Genomic DNA, 19,699 nt, shown 5'->3' with positions numbered 1-19,699 from the left:
AACAGTTCACAGAAAGGGTCTTTGGGGAACCCTGGTTCATCTATGGCTTTGCTGCAGAAACCCTCTTTAAGAACCTTAATTTTTAAACATGTATGTATTTACAAATATGAACAACAGAAATTGTGATGCTCGCCTTAGCAGGAACCCTTAATAGTCTCCACTTCACTGGTACTTGCTCAGTGAGCAAATTATTCAGATTCTTCCTCTGTTTACAAAATCGAAGCCGAAAGTCAACATTCACAGAGTTCCACTTTCCTCTTGTGTGACATTTGTCTTTGTTTTATCAGCTCTCAGGATGAGTCGCAGGCGTGTCTGCTTTTCTCGCCTTTGTGTCGGCAGGTTAGATTGACTGGCATTTCCCCCTCCCCAGAGTGCAGTTCTATTAATCTGTTTAATATGCCACAGAAAGGAGCAAAGTAATGGAACAGCCGAGCGTAAAAGCTGCCTGCTAGCTGTGATAGCTGGAGGTCAAGGCTGAGGGAATTTCTTAGTTCTTTTAGCTCACGTAGTAGGACCAAAAGAGTCTTATGGAGAGAAATAGCAGCTGAACAGCTTCAGAAGGATCTATCTATCTATCTATCTATCTATCTATCTCCTTTAATCGCTCCTGTTCACCCACACTCCTTGCGGTCTATGTAGTAAATGAAGCAACTCCATTGCACAAATGAATATTCCTCATAAATTCTGTATGACACTGTTTTAGTTCATTACGGATCGTGAGTTATTAGCTAATTTGTTCATTAAAAGTGCAGGGCAAATTGACTGAGCTGGTGTGCTATGACTGGACTAAATGTGGAGCTTAACTGAGGAATACAATTGAATTAGAGCTTAAAAAAGCCACATTGTAAAGTTATTATAATTTTTGTTTGTTTGTTTGTTTGTTTTACTATTTTCATATTCAAATATTTAATAAGACAACTATAAGTATTGTTCAATTGAGTTCTATCCAATTTGATTAGTTATGTCTATTTATAGTAGTTAATTTATTAAATCATACATACATACAGGTGCATCTCAATAAATTAGAATGTCGTGGAAAAGTTCATTTATTTCAGTAATTCAACTCAAATTGTGAAACTCGTGTATTAAAGGGGTGGTTTACTGCTTTTTTTCTTTGCTTGATTGCGTTTATGGGGTGCAATATAACATGTCTTCGTGTTTCGTTTGTTAAAAAACGCCTTATTTTTCATATATTTCACCTTGTAAGCCGCTTTCTCCTCTGTCATTTGAACGACCGGTTGACTTCCTGATTCTATCAAACCACTCCCTCAGAAACGGACAATGGGCTCAGATTGGTTAGTTGGGCCGGTGTGTTGTGATTGGCTAATTTGCGTACTGCACATTGTCCGGAAACTTCACGCCCATTACCTTTTCGGGCGACAGCTGCATGTGCTCCGGTCAAATGTAAATAATGGTGTCAATATTGCCGTATCAGTTTGAGCCAGAATCAGACCCAGAAAGCGGTAATGAAGAGAGTCAAGCAGAACTTCCGCAAGCACGGCTCTTACAAAACGTTTCTGAATGGAAGTTTGCTGTTGTGATTACATATCATTTTTTGAAGTTTGTACACGTTTGTCTTATACACACAAAATAGCATCGAACTAACTGGCCACTATAACCAAACAGCGTTGGCTTGTGTTTACGTTCTTGATCAAATCGAAAAATTACGTCATAAAGTATACATGGAAAATACATTTACAAAATTAGTAAATAATTACAAATTCGGGTCCAAAATGTTTGTACGCGTTTGTCATAGACACACAAAATAGCATTTAACTAACTGGCTAAAGCCAGCGTTGGCATTTGTTTACGTCCTTGATAAAACTAAAACATTACGTCTGAAATTATACATGCAAATACATTTAAAATTATGAAATCTTACTTACAGGTTGTGGCCCAACAACTGCTGCCTCTGGTTTTAAAGTTGTAACTGCTCCATGTTTTAGTAATAGTTTCTGTGTGAATCCGGCATTGAACTCGTGTAGATTCTGGAAGCTGTCTTCTGTAAAATGCGCAGCACAGAGAGCTAAATTAGGATTGTAATTGTCAGGAAAATAATCAAACATAAATTTTAACCATTGTTGACTAACTACAGCATCCGTAGGAAGCCCGAACACAGAAGACCTGACAGCTGGGTGAAAATAACACCGTTTCGACGGCATGGCTACAACTCTCCACTATAACTCTTCCTCTTCGACAAAGCCGCAGAACATGGCCTTGCCCCCTCTTTTGTATGTTCCGGAGGGAGGGGTTGACGCAAATTTATGGGTTTTTTACGTATGCAACCCGGGAAGTATCTCGTTGTAGTCCCATATGAGTCGTTTTTGTAGGCATTAAATTTCCTGATTTTTAAAAGATATCTCCGCTTACGTTGAACTTTCAGCGCAGCAACTTTGCAGATACTGTTCATGCACCAACAGCAACATTACACACTATTTAAAATGAAAAAAGTGAAATCGCAGTAAACCACCCCTTTAAATAAAATCAATGCACACAGACTGAAGTAGTTTAAGTCTTTGGTTCTTTTAATTGTGATGATTTTGGCTCACATTTAACAAAAACCCACCAATTCACTCTCAACAAGTTAGAATACTTCATAATACTTCATTTTTAGTGAATTGTTGGCCTTCTGGAAAGTATGTTCATTTACTGTATATGTACTCAATACTTGGTAGGGGCTCCTTTTGCTTTAATTACTGCCTCAATTCGGCGTGGCATGGAGGTGATCAGTTTGTGGCACTGCTGAGGTGGTATGGAAGCCCAGGTTTCTTTGACAGTGGCCTTCAGCTCATCTGCATTTTTTGGTCTCTTGTTTCTCATTTTCCTCTTGACAATACCCCATAGATTCTCTATGGGGTTCAAGTCTGGTGAGTTTGCTGGCCAGTCAAGCACACCAACACCATGGTCATTTAAAATTTCTTGGTAAACGGGTGCAGTGACTTTGGTTTTCAAAAAACACAATGGACCAACACCAGCAGATGACATTGCACCCCAAATCATCACAGACTGTGGAAACTTAACACTGAACTTCAAGCAACTTGGGCTATGAGCTTCTCCACCCTTCCTCCAGACTCTAGGACCTTGGTTTCCAAATGAAATACAAAACTTGCTCTCATCTGAAAAGAGGATTTTGGACCACTGGGCAACAGTCCAGTTCTTCTTCTCCTTAGCCCAGGTAAGACGCCTCTGACGTTGTCTGTGGTTCAGGAGTGGCTTAACAAGAGGAATACAACAACTGTAGCCAAATTTCTTGACACGTCTGTGTGTGGTAGCTCTTGATGCCTTGACCCCAGCCTCAGTCCATTCCTTGTGAAGTTCACCCAAATTTTTGAATCGATTTTGCTTGACAATCCTCATAAGGCTGCGGTTCTCTCGGTTGGTTGTGCATCTTTTTCTTCCACACTTTTTCGTTCCACTCAATTTTCTGTTAACATGCTTGGATACAGCACTCTGTGAACAGCCAGCTTCTTTGGCAATGAATGTTTGTGGCTTACCCTCCTTGTGAAGGGTGTCAATGATTGTCTTCTGGACAACTGTCAGATCAGCAGTCTTCCCCATGATTGTGTAGCCTAGTGAACCAAACTGAGAGACCATTTTGAAGGCTCAGGAAACCTTTGCTGGTGTTTTGAGTTGATTAGCTGATTGGCATGTCACCATATTCTAATTTGTTGAGATAGTGAATTGGTGGGTTTTTGTTAAATGTGATCCAAAATCATCACAATTAAAAGAACCAAAGACTTAAACTACTTCAGTCTGTGTGCATTGAATTTATTTAATACACGAGTTTCGCAATTTGAGTTGAATTACTGAAATAAATTAACTGAAATCTATCAGTAATTAGAAAGCAATCCCTACCCCTTGTCACTGGAAATTAATATTAGTTCAGTCCCAACTGATGGCCTATAAAAAGGTGTCTCCTTATCAACGTATCACACAAGAAACATTTTCATGATGAGTAAAAGCAAAGAGCTTTCTCAAGACCTTCGCAACCTTATTGTTGCAAAACATACTGATGGCATTGGTTACAGAAGGATTTCTATACTTCTGAATGTTCCAGTGAACACTGTTGGGGCCATAATCCGGAAGTGGAAAGAACATCGTTTCACCATAAACTGGCCACGACCATGTGCTCCTCTCAAGATTTCTGACAGAGTGAAAAGAATGATCAGAAGAGCTGTCCAAGGGCTGAGAGCTTCAGAAAAACCTGAAATTAACAGGTACAATTGTTTCAAAGAAACAATAATAATGCACTCAACCACCGTGGCTTGTATGCTCACCACGCAAGGCTCTATTGCCGAAGAAAGGCATGTTGAAGCTTGTTTAAATTTTGCTACACAACATGCTACACAGACAAGCCTGTGAAATATCGTCTGGTCGGATGAGACAAAGACTCTTTGGATGCCATAATACACACCATATTTGGAGGTCAAATGGCACTGCACATCACACCAAGACATTATGGTGTAGCACTGGCAAAATTCATATAGTTGAAGGAAGGATGAATGGAAAAATATATTGAGACATTCTTGATAAAATTCTGCTGCCATCTACCAGGATGATGAAGATGAAACGAGAGTGGACATTTCAGCGAGACAATGATCCCAAACACAGCCAAGGAAACTCTCAACTGGTTTCAGAGAAAGAAAGTAAAGCTGCTAGAATGGTCAGCCAATCACCTCACTTGAATCCAATAGAAAATCTATGGAAAGAAATAAAAATCAGAGTTCATAGAAGAGGCCTAAAGAACTTTCAAGATTTGAAGAATGTTTGTGTGGAAGAATGGGCCAAAATCACACCTGAGCAATGCATGTGACTAGTTTCTCCATACAGCACGCATATTGAAGCTGTCATTACCAACAAAGGCTTTTGTACGAAGTATTAAATCAATTTCAGTAAGCGTGTTCAATACTTTTTCTCTGGGTCATTCCATTTTATTACTTTACCCGCTAAATCTATCAAATATAAAAATTATAATATTAGCATTGAATAATATTGATACTAAATAATCTACAATGAACATGTTACTGCAGAAGTGAATATTAAAGACTTTGTATTAGATATTCAAATGACCTGCCGTGTTTGTATATGTAACAGGGCAATTGAGACATGAGAATCCATTTGCAAGCTTTTATTAGACAGAGACGTGATCATATCAGGCATGGTTCAAACTTTGGCAAACAGGTATATCACAGGCAAGACCAAGAGTCAATCCTAAGGAAAGCATGGGTCTATGATCGGCGAAGAGGGGTAGTCCAATACCATGAGCAATAGTCCAGGCGAGGTAAAAACAGAGTCCGAACAGCAAGACAAGGGTTAATCCAAGAAACACAGGCAACACGAGAAGACTAGACAAACTAGAACTGGAGACTAGACTCAGTAAAGCAGCTATCACTTGGTGAGAGATATACGCAGAATAATACTGGAGACTAAATAGAACCACGGAAAGGCTCGGTAAGGCAGCTAACACTAGGAGAGTGCTAAACGCACGTGTACTAGAGAAGGATCTGAGTGTGTGTTAAGTAGAGTGTGTAATAGCTCTCAGGTGACCGTGTGATTGGTGACAACTGTGTGATCAGTGCAGCGTGTGATTGGTGACAGCTGTGTGATCAGTGCAATGGATGATGGGAAATGCAGTCCAGTGTGACATGCAACAGTCTGTGTGGTGCGAGAGTCAATATGATGGAAGAGTGACCTCTGTTGGCGAGTGGACAGAAGACCACGAACCGGATTCGTGACAGTATACTTTTGTAACACATCCATTTGTAACAAAATGCAAAGCTTTCGTCCTTGTTTTCTCTCTAATGTGCCTATAGAGGGAAACTGGGCTCTATAATTATTCAGTGTGCCAAACTACAAAAAGACATAAATAAATACTGCCTGGATTAATGATAGGTCTAGTCCTTTATAAATGCTTAAATATATTTGGATGTAATTAACTTGGATTATATTTAAGTGTCTAAGTTTTTCTAAGTGCAGTTATATGATCCATTTTTTCCCTTGTATGTGGGGAAAAATAGTCCAAATGCTTATTATTGTATTGTGTTCTTATATATATATATATATATATATATATATATATATATATATATATATATATATATATATATGTATTACAGCTGCGACCAACGCTAACTGAACTGTACTGTATTGAATCATTTGTTTTATTAAACAATTAGTACTACTTAAATTTCACTGAAAACCAAGGAAGACATCAGTTATGCTCTGTCATTCAATTTGGCTTCTGGTCAAAGTGTCAGACAAAAGAACGCTGGGCTGTAAACTTGTTTGTGTGAATGCCTGCATGTGTGTGTGTATGACGATAATGCAGCATGACACATCTGAAATGAGACTGTGGTTGCTATGGCACGGAGCCAGGAGGGGACAGCCTGTGCCATAAATGATTTGCATTTACATCATGTACTTGCTCAAGAATATTATATTCCCTGTACAGGATCCTTCCAAACCTCATTTCCCTACCTGTGAACATACTATATGCCCCCTTTCTCAAAAATCTTTGCTTTTAAGAGGTAAGACAAGTTTTTTTTTTTTTTTTTTTTTGTGATCAATAGTAAATACATAATGAAATTAATAGAATATTTTGGACACATTACATGAACTAATACTAGAAATGATGAGTTGCAATATGTGTTGTAGGTGCATTTCATTAAATTAGAATGTCATGGAAAAGTTAATTTATTTCAGTAATTCAACTCAAATTGTGAAACTCGTGTATTAAATAAATTCAATGCACACAGACTGAAGTAGTTTAAGTCTTTGGTTCTTTTAATTGTGATGATTTTGGCTCACATTTAACAAAAACCCACCAATTCACTATCTCAACAAATTAGAATATGTTGACATGCCAATCAGCTAATCAACTCAAAACACCAGCAAAGGTTTCCTGAGCCTTCAAAATGGTCTCTCAGTTTGGTTCACTAGGCTACACAATCATGGGGAAGACTGCTGATCTGACAGTTGTCCAGAAGACAATCATTGACACCCTTCACAAGGAGGGTAAGCCACAAACATTCATTGCCAAAGAAGCTGGCTGTTCACAGAGTGCTGTATCCAAGCATGTTAACAGAAAGTTGAGTGGAAGGAAAAAGTGTGGAAGAAAAAGATGCACAACCAACCGAGAGAACAGCAGCCTTATGAGGATTGTCAAGCAAAATCCATTCAAGAATGTGGGTGAACTTCACAAGGAATGGACTGAGGCTGGGGTCAAGGCATCAAGAGCCACCACACACAGACGTGTCAAGGAATTTGGCTACAGTTGTCGTATTCCTCTTGATAACTCGTGAACCACAGACAACGTCAGAGGCGTCTTATCTGGGCTAAGGAGAAGAAGAACTGGACTGTTGCCCAGTGGTCCAAAGTCCTCTTTTCAGATGAAAGCAAGTTTTGTATTTCATTTGGAAACCAAGGTCCTAGAGTCTGGAGGAAGGGTGGAGAAGCTCATAGCCCAAGTTGCTTGAAGTCCAGTGTTTCACGAGTTCACACTTACATATATTAGCACGAGTAACGTAATGCGTATTTGGCGAGTATGGTAATACGTTGTTGGCGTGCTGTCCTGGGGAAGGGCTCCGAGCTCGGGAATTGCCCGAACCCAGAGTATCCCCCTACTGTGTTGTGAACTTTAGTGATGGTAGTGGAGAAGGGGTGGTGGAGGGATGCTGATTAGCCGTTAATGAAAGGAGGTAGGTCGGCTGTATTTATACCCTTTTTTGATTAGCCTGATGGCGTACCACATGTGTCTAATTAGGCTAAGTATCTGACGTGCTCCTCCCGAACTTTGTTAATAAAACATCATTAAGTTTCCAGAGTCTGTGATGATTTGGGGTGCAATGTCATCTGCTGGTGTTGGTCCATTGTGTTTTTTGAAAACCAAAGTCACTGCACCCGTTTACCAAGAAATTTTGGAGCACTTCATTCTTCCTTCTGCTGACCAGCTTTTTAAAGATGCTGATTTCATTTTCCAGCAGGATTTGGCACCTGCCCACACTGCCAAAAGCACCAAAAGTTGGTTAAATGACCATGGTGTTGGTGTGCTTGACTGGCCAGCAAACTTACCAGACCTGAGCCCCATAGAGAATCTATGGGGTATTGTCAAGAGGAAAATGAGAAGTAAGAGATCAAAAAATGCAGATGAGCTGAAGGCCACTGTCAAAGAAACCTGGGCTTCCATACCACCTCAGCAGTGCCACAAACTGATCACCTCCATGCCACGCCGAATTGAGGCAGTAATTAAAGCAAAAGGAGCCCCCACCAATACAGTAAATGAACATGCTTTCCAGAAGGCCAACAATTCACTAAAAATGTTTTTTTTTTTATTGGTCTTATGAAGTATTCTAATTTGTTGAGATAGTGAATTGGTGGGTTTTTGTTAAATGTGAGCCAAAATCATCACAATTAAAAGAACCAAAGACTTAAACTACTTCAATCTGTGTGCACTGAATTTATTTAATACACGAGTTTCACAATTTGAGTTGAATTACTGATATAAATTAACTTTTCCACGATACTCTAATTTATTGCGATGCACCTGTATGTGTCTGTAACCATAAACCTGTGAAATCTTTGAGGGAATATGCAGTGGTGGACCATTTCTAGAGTTTTACTGTATGAAGTCTGACTTTGAACATGATCCAACATTTGACAAAGAAAAACTGCATCTGCGTGCTTGGTATTAGATGAAGAACTTACTTTGCATATAGTATGTATGGGGTCATTGATGTTTGGTGATGAGTTTTTGGCTCAAGGTCTGCATTTAAAGTCACATCAGAGGTGTTCAGATGGGATTAGGACTTTGCTTTCAAGTTCTTCCACACTGACTGAAACAATCATTTATTTTTAAACCTTGCTTTATACACAGAAGCATTGTAATGTTAGAATAGAAAAGGGTCCTGTATAAACTGTTGCTATAAAATTATAAGCACACAATTCCTTAGAATATCATTATGTGCTTAAACATTAAGATTTATAGGCTACTCGTGGAAATTACTAAAGTAGTCAAACCTGTTCTTTAGAAGGGGTGTCCCAATACTTTTGTTCATATAATGTATGTGATATTTTGTCTATATTGTGTCGGGCTAGTTCAGGGGTGTCAAACTCAGTTCCTGGAGGGCCGCAGCCCTGCAGAGTTTTGTTCCAACCCTGCTCCAACACACAAAGCATGCAGTTTTCAAATAAGCCTGAAGGACTTGATTAGTTGGATCAGGTGTGTTTAATTAGGGTTGCATCTAAACTCTGCAGACCTCCGGCCCTCCAGGAACTGAGTTTGACATCCCTGGGCTAGTTTGTTTGGCGTCTTGGCCGTCGGGGCCGTCTGCGAGAGGGAGAACTCTGATTGGATGTTCAGTTTAGCGAACGAGTCAGTGCCCGAAAATTACAGCTAGTGCTTCTCTAATGCATGTATATTCACACATTGCTTAAGATAAAAAGGCACTGATGATTACAGACCTTTCATTGCTGGTAGAAGAAGAAAACACAGAAGTCTTGTTCCCTGACACTTGCTGGCAAGGAAGGATGTGCATCTATCGTTATCTGCATCCACCCTATCTCTCCATCCACCCACATCTGTCTCTGTGGCCTGTCCTCCTGATCTGTCTTCTAACAGCATAAATCACATTTCCACTATGATAGATCCTTTCTCGGCTGTGCAGGAGACAGGTGTCGCCAGTTATTGATTTCACTCAAGCCCTTTACCAGCACAGATACCAAATCATTACAGAAACACCTGATCTCAGATTCATAGCATGCGTAATGAAGTATGCTTTAACCTTCCTAAATGTTGATGCATGGGAAAGCAATATAAGAGCACATGGCTTGGAGATTATGTAGATCAATTAACCGCATATAGGTTTGTCTGGGCTTCATAAATGAGGGCAAAGTATGATGATCAATTTCTCTGTAGTTCTGCTATTATTATTTTTACATTTAGCAGAGTTTGGTTAAGGTTGGAATAAATGAGTAAGGTGGATCATAATCAATATGCGCCAAGTTGCTAGGAGATCCATGACAAGTAGATTTTGTTTTCACTTCTGAAACAGTTTGCTATGAGATATACAGAAAAACAGAAGAAATCAGGATGGAGGCAAACACTTTTCACTCTATATAGGCCTATTATACATCATCTCTACAAACAAAAAAATTATACTGAGTGACAAATTTAATACACACTGTTGTCAATTTAAACTGTTTTTGCTCTGTTGGGCCAACGAGAATAGTTCTAAACAAAGTAGAACAGTTGCGTTTTTGAGTAACACACGGAAGTGTTTTGATACTGAATGAATCAACATTTTTTGAACAAATTAGGTGAGTGGATGATTTAGTAATTGCCCTTATAAACAGGGTTGCCAAGTCTAAACTAAGTATCAAAACTGCAAATATGCCACTTGCATACCTAAAGTACATATTTACAGTCATTCTATGCATTATAAACTATTTCAACTTGAAAATCACTGTATAGTAGTTATTAAACACAGTCTGTTTTAAACGAGATCAGGAGTTCCCTACCAGTGCCCCTCCCTCACAAAACATCTGGCACATTTTTTAGGTTGAATTTTAAAATATTTAAATACAAGCATTTCAGTCAAATATATCTAGCTTTTGAAATCAACTATTGCAATCTACATTCACTATGACCAAGATACACCTCTGTGTTCTCTTTTACTTTGTTAATTGCTTTAAACATGAACTGGTGACTGGAGAGAGACAGAAAGCACTAGACAGGTCCAATTACTCTGACCCCTGCCATTAGCATCCTGTGATACAGTGCAGAGGTGCCAAGAGCTAATAGAGGGGCTGCTGGCCTGTCCTTTTCACCCAATTATGGGCCACATTGGCCACCAGTGTCACCACAGCCACTGCTGCGAGACAAGACTGTGTGAGATGAGTAACAGTGTGAGATGTCAAGCTGTGGGGTGGAAGGTTGCCAATATACTTTAATCTTCTGTGGTGTTTCTGCTCATTTGGACACTTGATATATTTCTGTAAGTTGTAGCTTTTTTACTGCTTGGCCTGTTAACGACATGCAATGCTTTTTCAAACACTTGACATGTAACCCTAGCTCATTTCAGTGGTTAGAAATATGGGAATTTTATTTTGTAATATAACTCCAATGGTGCACTAACTAGCTTTAGCTACAATTTCTTAGCAAAGGATCTCAAGAGAGTTATATTTACATACCAATCTCAAATATTTAAAATATAAACATTTAAATAATCAGTTGCTTCCTCCACCTCCACCAGCTCCACCTGTCTATATCAGAATTCTGTTTATCTATTGGGAAGACAAAATACATTAACATACTAAATATAATATTTGTTGTCCTGATTTAAATATATATGCACACCTGCAACCATAAATCAGTTGTTCAATGCACCAAGTTGCAACAGCTCAAAATCAGGCTAATGATATATTAATACATGTAACTATTTATTGAAAATTATTATTTTGTTATTGCAGAAGCTGAAATCAGATAGCAATTAAGACACAAAATCAAAGAGTGTCCTAATACATCAAATTAACAATTAAATAGTGTTTAATTTTACACATTACATAATTAGATATTAAAATATGATCTTTTGCCAATAGGCAATACAATACAAAACCGGATCAATCTGCATTCATTTAACACTTTTAACATCATATCTGCTCATAGATTAATTTAAAAAAAAAAATTTTTTATATCACTAAAAGATTTACCCATGATTTTACCCATGTATTTTATAAACACATCTATAATAATTGGAGAATTATAATGCTACTAGTTGCTGTTTTTGGATACATGAATGCCCATTTGGGGTTCTATTATGTAACCACACTGACTCATACTTTCGGGTCACTGGTGCTCCTGTACAATGCCAGGCGGCTCCACTATGAGTGATGCTTCCTCTCACAGCTCACTGTAACAAATGGAGTGTCATCCTGTGCCGTGGTAAAGCCTGACCCCTGTATTGATTAATCCTCATCATCCAATTTCTCCCTCAGCCTTGATTTATGGGCAACTGTTGTTTTTACATTAGCCGTCAAATCTGTCTTTTCAGGTTACGGTGGACAGGCTAATGGCCTGCTGTCTTTCTCTCCTTGATTCCAGTGCAAAATCCCTTGCTCTTTAAATGTTTTTAATGAAAGATTGCTAATGCACTCTGTTTTTATACTTTTCATTTAGTTTTGTGTTTGTTATTCCTTGCAGTGCCTCTGTGTTATGAAGTAGTTTTCCCAAAAATCTAAAGAATAAGTTAATGTTTTTAGAATGTTTCATAATGTTCCAATTAAGTTATTTACAAAATGTTTTGTGAATGTTCGAAACATCTTATTTCAGAACGGTTTTCAGAATGTTCTGGAAAATGTTAGCAGTATGGTAGATATAGAGTAAAGTGTGATAGATAAGCTGTGTTTGTGGATAGACTAATAATGACGGTGAGCTTTGTATTCAAAATCAGGATCCAGTTTGTATATTTTGCAAATAAATGACAAAATATGCATAATGTGCAGCAAAATAAGACTTTTGTCTTTCAGCCACGTCTAAATAAAAAATCTACATCTACTGCATTAAAAATATGTTATGTGTTACCAGCAATATCTCACTGACCTCTGCATGTTCTTCACACATAGCTGTGAAACAGCTGTCATCTGGACAAACATCTGGTGAGTTTATCATAAAATATGGCCGTTCTTCACGGCAAAGGCCACACATGAGGCTAGAAAGTTATGAGTGCTTGCATGAGGTAACTAGAAATATCAAGGGCTCCTTCATTTTTTTTTATTTCAACGAAACCTCAAAAATGTGTTTTTCTTCCATAAATATGTACATTTTATTTCATATACATACAAGCTGTTGTTAGTCAAATGCATGTTGTTAATTGCTAAATAGTAACTCACATTCTACTATACTTCCCATGTGAAATTACAATTACAACATTGTAATTGCTGCCATTGTTTGTGTTTAACAGTGTTAGTAAGGCATATTCTCTACGGTGATTAGGTGTTAAATAAATGATAGGATTCTGGGTGGGTGGCTGAAGGGCTGCCAACATGAGAAGATGACTCCTGTCAGTAGCTAGAGAAGACTTGCCAGCATTTGGCAGCCATGATCCATTAACCATAAATCCCCTCTCCCTTTATAGCCAAACCTATTGTCTCAAAGCTCCATTAACCCCAACCAGCCTTTTAACTAATAAACACTGTTGTTGTCATAAAGCCAGACCTCTAAGGGCCTTTCTGTATGTTTTCTTTTCAGGTCTCTATAGTTAGTTAAAGAAAATATCCAGCCGAATGCTCAAACACAATTTTCAAATGGGAAAGACATTGTTTTATATATATATATATATATACACTGTAAAATGCAATAAGTTGACTTAACTTAAGGAAACCCGTTGCCTTAAAATTATTATTTACTTAATAATTTTAAGGCAACGGGTTTCCTTAAGTTAAGTCAATTGTCAAGTTCACTTAACTTTTTTTTTTTTTTAATTATCATTTACTTTATTTATAAGTTAAGTCAACTTATCACTTTTTACAGTGTATATATATTCAGTCTTATGATGCATCCCAATGCAAAAGGCTCTAAAAGCCATCTTTGTCAAAAATGAGATAACGATACTGAGTGAATGCTCTCCACACATAGTATGTGTTCATCAAGTACATTCACTTCAAATGCGCTAAATCCCAGCCTCAACCCATTCAGAAATACCAGTACTTACATAGAAACCTATACATAGTAGTGAGAAAGAAATGCTAATTTTAAAGAAAACCGTCAGACGTACTAAGAGGCTTTTGCATCTGAACTCTTCATATGCACTCATACACTATGTATTTATGTACTCAGCTGTGTAGTGTATGAAATACATAAGGTTATTTTGTCATTCATAATCAGAGTTTGATAACCCCTCCCCCTCCGGTACATAACTAGAGCCGCGACAGTTAAGTGCATGAAGTATCCAACATTCCACGCTTCTTTTTCAGTTATGTAAGTGCATCATCGGGGTATTTAAATGCACTCCCCCCTTTCACACTACTTGCATACTGCAAAACAGCATAGAATAGTGCACAAGAACATAAATTTGGACGCACCTTAAAATCTTTTCTTAGGTCTCTTATAGCAAGCTCTGTGCCAAATTTGAATGATTTATTTAGGGTACTCTTGCATTATATTTTGAATATCAAAAAGTGACAATAAAAATATTTCAACCTAATTTAAATATTTTATTCAATACATGTGTGGTATTTTAGGTGTATGAGTGTTACACATTGTTAGCTTAGCAACATGCTAATGCCAAATGCTACTGGAATCCATAGAGTGCTGAAGGGATGTTGCATTTTTGTAGGCCAAAACCTGGAAATGAGTTGGCATTTTAGCACTTCCAATTCCATTGTATTGGAGTAAATGAATTTTGATTAAATGCCTCAAATAAGGTCTGTAGTAGCTCAATATTGCTTTTGGTTTCATTCAGTTGCATAAAATACATTGTAATTTTTAAAACTTTTACTTGTCTTGAAAAACACAGATGCTGACAAGTGGGTAAACGGAACTAGGGTGTTTGGGACATTAAGCGTCATCAAACTGAACAGAAAAACTTGTCTGCTCATTAGTCTGCTATATTACAGCCTCTTTGTTTTTGCTTATGCTCTAGCAAACAATTGTAAATCTAACTTTCATGGAAAATATTTTTAGACTTGAAGTCATGCAGCCATGGCTTTTAAAGCTTGTTTATAGGCTATGTTTACCTTTTTTCTTCTCATAGTTGTATTTAAGCTTCAAAATTCATAAAAGTTGTATTAATTGGTGAAGGTTATCATGATGAACAAAACATGTAAGAATTGTAAACTTGTTTTCGTCACAGAGTTTATAATCTGAAAGCCAGTGTACAAGTCATATTGGGTTTTTGTCGAGGGCTAAGCTCTGGCCTACAAAAATGTCATCACTGTAGCCTTCGATTAAAACTCTATTTGAGTGAACAAATGTTCTGAATCAGTCAATTATGAAAGTATATTTTAATTGGCAGCTTCGTGGGTAGTCAGTAAACAGGAAGCCAAATAGCAAGGTTTTAGAACAGTATTGAATTGAAACAGTATTTTCAGAGTATACAGTCCCTGATAGCACATGTGCATCTTAGAGACGTCTATTTGAAGTGCGTGTTTACATCTGGAAGACGTATTTTTGTGTGTTTGCTAATTTGTCTCTGATGTTGCCTGTCAGATGTTAAACAGACATTTATAAAATGTCTTTAAGATGTTTATGATTTAGAATGTATGTAATACTGACATTTTAAAGGCATTTATCTTGGAAACATACATGTGCTATCTTAGAATAGATCTTTTATGCTGACATGATCATCATTTTACCCCTGAATTTTAGGGTAATAAAGTGCAATATGTTTATGTATTGTAATTCTGGGTGATGTTGGGCAGTGTGTCAAAGGGGGGTCCCTTGCCCTCCATCAGAGAGCTCGTAAGAATCGAGTGATAATCGAACTGAGAGTCTCTCAGAGCTCTGCTCAGTTTGAGTGCAATCATCCACGTGTAATTGCCATAATTGTGGTAACTTTGTATCAGGTTGAGTGGCATCATCATGTCAACGAGACAGTGTCTACACTGGAGAGCCCTTTCTGTTAATTAGCCTGAATTGATTTCAGCAGCTGACGAGAGTGATGTTGATATACTATGCATCCACTTCACATACACATTCACCACAGCTTTACATGTCAGTCAAGATTTTGGGTATTGATATCTTAATTTTTAACCAGTTTTTAGATGCAAAATATTTGTCTAATATTTTCTGCACATGGCAGGTGAAATCATATTTCTTACCAATCGTGAAACTGTATTTTGTATTATTTTAGAAAAAAGATATACATTTGTAGAGGTTGGCTTTTGTCTTGCTTACGTCACTAACATCAGAGATGTTCAAACTATCATTCTTATACTTTTTGGCTTGACCCATGAAATCTGACAGTACATAATGTATTTACTTGATATTTTTGGCAAGTTTTATATATTTGTATTCTGTATGTTTATGTAAAGAGTAAGTATTGAAGAAACACTATTTTGCAATGGTGCAAAATGCAAAAGTTGTATTTCACACAAAAATGCCTATAAATATTTAAAATTCATATTTTAATTGCATATCAAATTTTATCCATTTGGATTTTTATCAAAATCTGATAAACTTAATGTGATGCTTTTTTTATCAGTCATGCATAACAAGAACAAGATTTATGTAATAAAACCAATAACTACACTGTAAAAAGTGATAAGTTGACTTAACTTAAAAAAAATTGATTGAGGAAACCTGTTGCAAGTGAACTTGACAATTCACTTAACTTATTTTTTTTTAATTATCATTTACTTAAAATTTTTAAGAGAACAGGTTTCCTCAAATTTTTTAAGTTAAGTCAACTTATCACTTTTTACAGTGTACAGTAATACACAATTACTAGGCTTTTATGTTTAACATCAACAAATACAATGTATCATATGTAAACCAGTCTATACATTTTAACTAATTGAAACATATTTAAACCATGTTCATAATTTAACTGATTCATGTTGTTTCTAAAGAATTTCGATATTTCAAGATATTTTGAAAATATAATTATTTAAACAAAATTAGATGCAAATGCAAGCCATGCCATTTCCTCCCCAAGTGTTATAAACGAAAATAAAAGATAGTGTTGTACGCAAACATCTCAAAATGACCTGCTGGAAAATAAATAAAACAATCATTTTGTAAGCACCACCAAATATACAGCAAATAAGCACGTTAACAAGTAAGCAAACAGCCTCAAATTGGCCACTGCTGAAATACAGAGAGGACTAAAGAGCTGTTCTCCTTTAGCAAATGGAGAGGTGATTATGGTAGATTGCTGTATTTCTCCACACTTCCTCTTCATCTGTACCTTCAGCACCATGTGACTGTGTTCAGAAAGCCTCCTTTAGACAAATGAGTGTTTACACTGTCATGTCCCAGCTCTAACATGTCATAAAGTCCCATCAGAGCCAATTATATCTCATATTGATTCAGACACGTTCTAAACAGTACAGACATCACCCATTGGCGGTCATTAAAGCTGTTGAACAGCGAGCGTTTTTTGAATTGCCCTCACCTCAGTGGCGCTCGCTGGGAGTCCCATATACCATAATGTGTCCCCAATTTGAAAAGGCAAAACACATAAAATGTAATACACCAATTTCTCTACTCAACAAAAGCCACACAGATTCAGTGTGCGAACAAAGGAGACAGCAACAAACCAGTCATTCTCGTCAAAAGGATTGAAGTAGGGCGATATTTGCCCTGTCTGCTATAAATATGACCTGGGAAAATACTGGAAAAACGGTCAGAATAATTCTGGTAAGGGTCAGTCCACTTTGTTGAACAAAACAGCAAAATTGTTCAAACTCAGTTTTCATTTAGAAACACAGTCAGTGTGAGAAATAGTACAAATTCACTACTGATAAGATTCTTTTTTTCTAATTCAATACAAAATGAGACTTGACAATGATCGAAAGAGCATCTTGTGCTTTAAAAGGAAGGAAGAACTGACTGTCTGTACAAATAAGTCACATAATCAACAACAAATAATGGAGAATCGATGATTTTTCATAAAATGCTTATAATCCATATAATATCACCTGACATTTACTGATAGCAATGTAGCTAAGCATAAAATGTTCGTTTGTGCGTGTGTGTGTGTGTGTGTGTGTATACACATGTTGCTGGCATTATAACAACCCATTGTAACAGTTTTCTTCATGAATCTTCTTTTCTTTTTTTCTTATAATCTCAATCACGGTTTTAAATTGGTGACTTAAATGTTTCTAAGAAGTACATTTGTAATGTTTGTCCTATACAAGTGTCTCCATAATACACTCAATTCTTACCATTTAAACATCGATAGTATATAGCACGAAATGGTCAGAAAAGTTTTTTTAAATATTTTTTTCTATGAATTCCTCCCTGTAAACTGATGTATGCCAATTTGGATAGAAATTAAATTATCAAACGACCCTGGAGTTTTTCAAAACCCTAAAACACTGTATTTATTTCCATTTCGATTTACTTTATACTCACAGATTTTCAGGAGTTTTCTTTACCTCTTCTTTTACTCTCCGTGGCTTTTTGAAAGTTTTTGGTCAGTGACTATCATAGTTTCATATGCATTTCTCCTAACAATTATAATTACAATCAACCAGCCTTGTCAGCAATTATTATATCTACTCCTGTTGTCACATACAGTTTAACAACCTCACTGAGATTTCCCACAATTCAATTAGCACAACAGATAATGTAGCATATGCTCTGGAGAGAGGGTAAAACTATTAAAGAGCAGAGCTCCCAGCAGAAGATGTGTGTTCCCAGCATGAGCGTGTCTCGCTGGAGTAGACGGCCCCAGGCGCACAGCAAAGAGAGAGAGTCGTACACAAACCCTACTTCATATTCACCACATGAAGAGCTCCTTCTCTAATAATGGAGAAACAAATAAGCGTGACCACTCTGATGCGTATCTCTTTATAATTTAATTACATTTTGATATGGTGCAGTGTGTGAGATGCAGTGCATGTTTAAACTCTGGCAGGGGGTGATTTTACTGAGGCAGTGACAGTCTAAATGAAGGGAATGCGCAGAAAGATGGTGTCTTGATGTCCAGCAATCATTCAATGAGTCTTAAAAGCTGATGGAAGCAATAAAATCTTGTGTATATAGAAAGTAAATAACGTTTTTCAACATTTAAGTTCCTACATTTTATTAAAGCCTAATGAAAAATTTTCTTAACTAATGTTTGCAAAATGGTTGAGTAAATCACAGTAAGTCATTTTGTTGTTGCTAATATCTTATACTATAATATATTTTTTTATTAGAAACACTTTAAAACAATTGAGCACATTTTAACTTGTTACTGTACTGCAAAATGCATTGTTATATTGTAACATGAAAAATATTTATTAATATACATTATTTATATAACATATGTGACCCTGGACCACAAAACCAGTCTTAAGTCGCTGGGGTATATTTGTAGCAATAGCCAAAAATACATTGTATGGGTCAAAATGATACATTTTTCTTTTATGCCAAAAATCATTAGGATATTAAGGAAAGATCATGTTCCATGAAGATATATTGTCAATTTCTTACCGTAAATGTATAAAAACTTCATTTTTGATTAGTAATATGCATTGCTAATAACTTAATTTGGATTTTCTCAATATTTAGATTTTTTTTGCAGCCTCAGATTCCAGATTTTCAAATAGTTGTATCTCGGCCAAATATTATCCAATCCTAACAAACCATACATCAATGGAAAGTTTATTTATTCAGATGATGTATAAATCTCAATTTCGAAAAATTGACACTTAAGACTGGATTTGTAGTCCAGGGTCACATATGTAGGCTATAATTGTAGAATATGCTGTACTCCATTTAATTATTTAAAAATTACTTGTTTAATTTTATTATGGCCAGTCTCTATATATTTCTTTTTTAAAATTAGAAGTCATAATTTACTTAAAAAACAAAACAAAACAAAAAAAAAACAGAAATTTGACAGTATTTTACAGGAAAACTAGTTGCATATAATGCAAAGTTAAACCATTTACAGTTTTTCACTGCATAAAGTAACCAGTTTTCACAGGTTTTTGATGTAGCATATTTATAGTTTATGTAAAATTAAATTTACAGTAGTGTTAATTATTTTAA

This window comes from Onychostoma macrolepis, chromosome 05 (assembly GCF_012432095.1).
Source record: "Onychostoma macrolepis isolate SWU-2019 chromosome 05, ASM1243209v1, whole genome shotgun sequence".
NCBI lineage: Eukaryota > Metazoa > Chordata > Actinopteri > Cypriniformes > Cyprinidae > Onychostoma > Onychostoma macrolepis.
The sequence above is the reverse complement of the archived record's forward strand: the minus strand, read 5'-3'. Positions refer to the sequence as shown.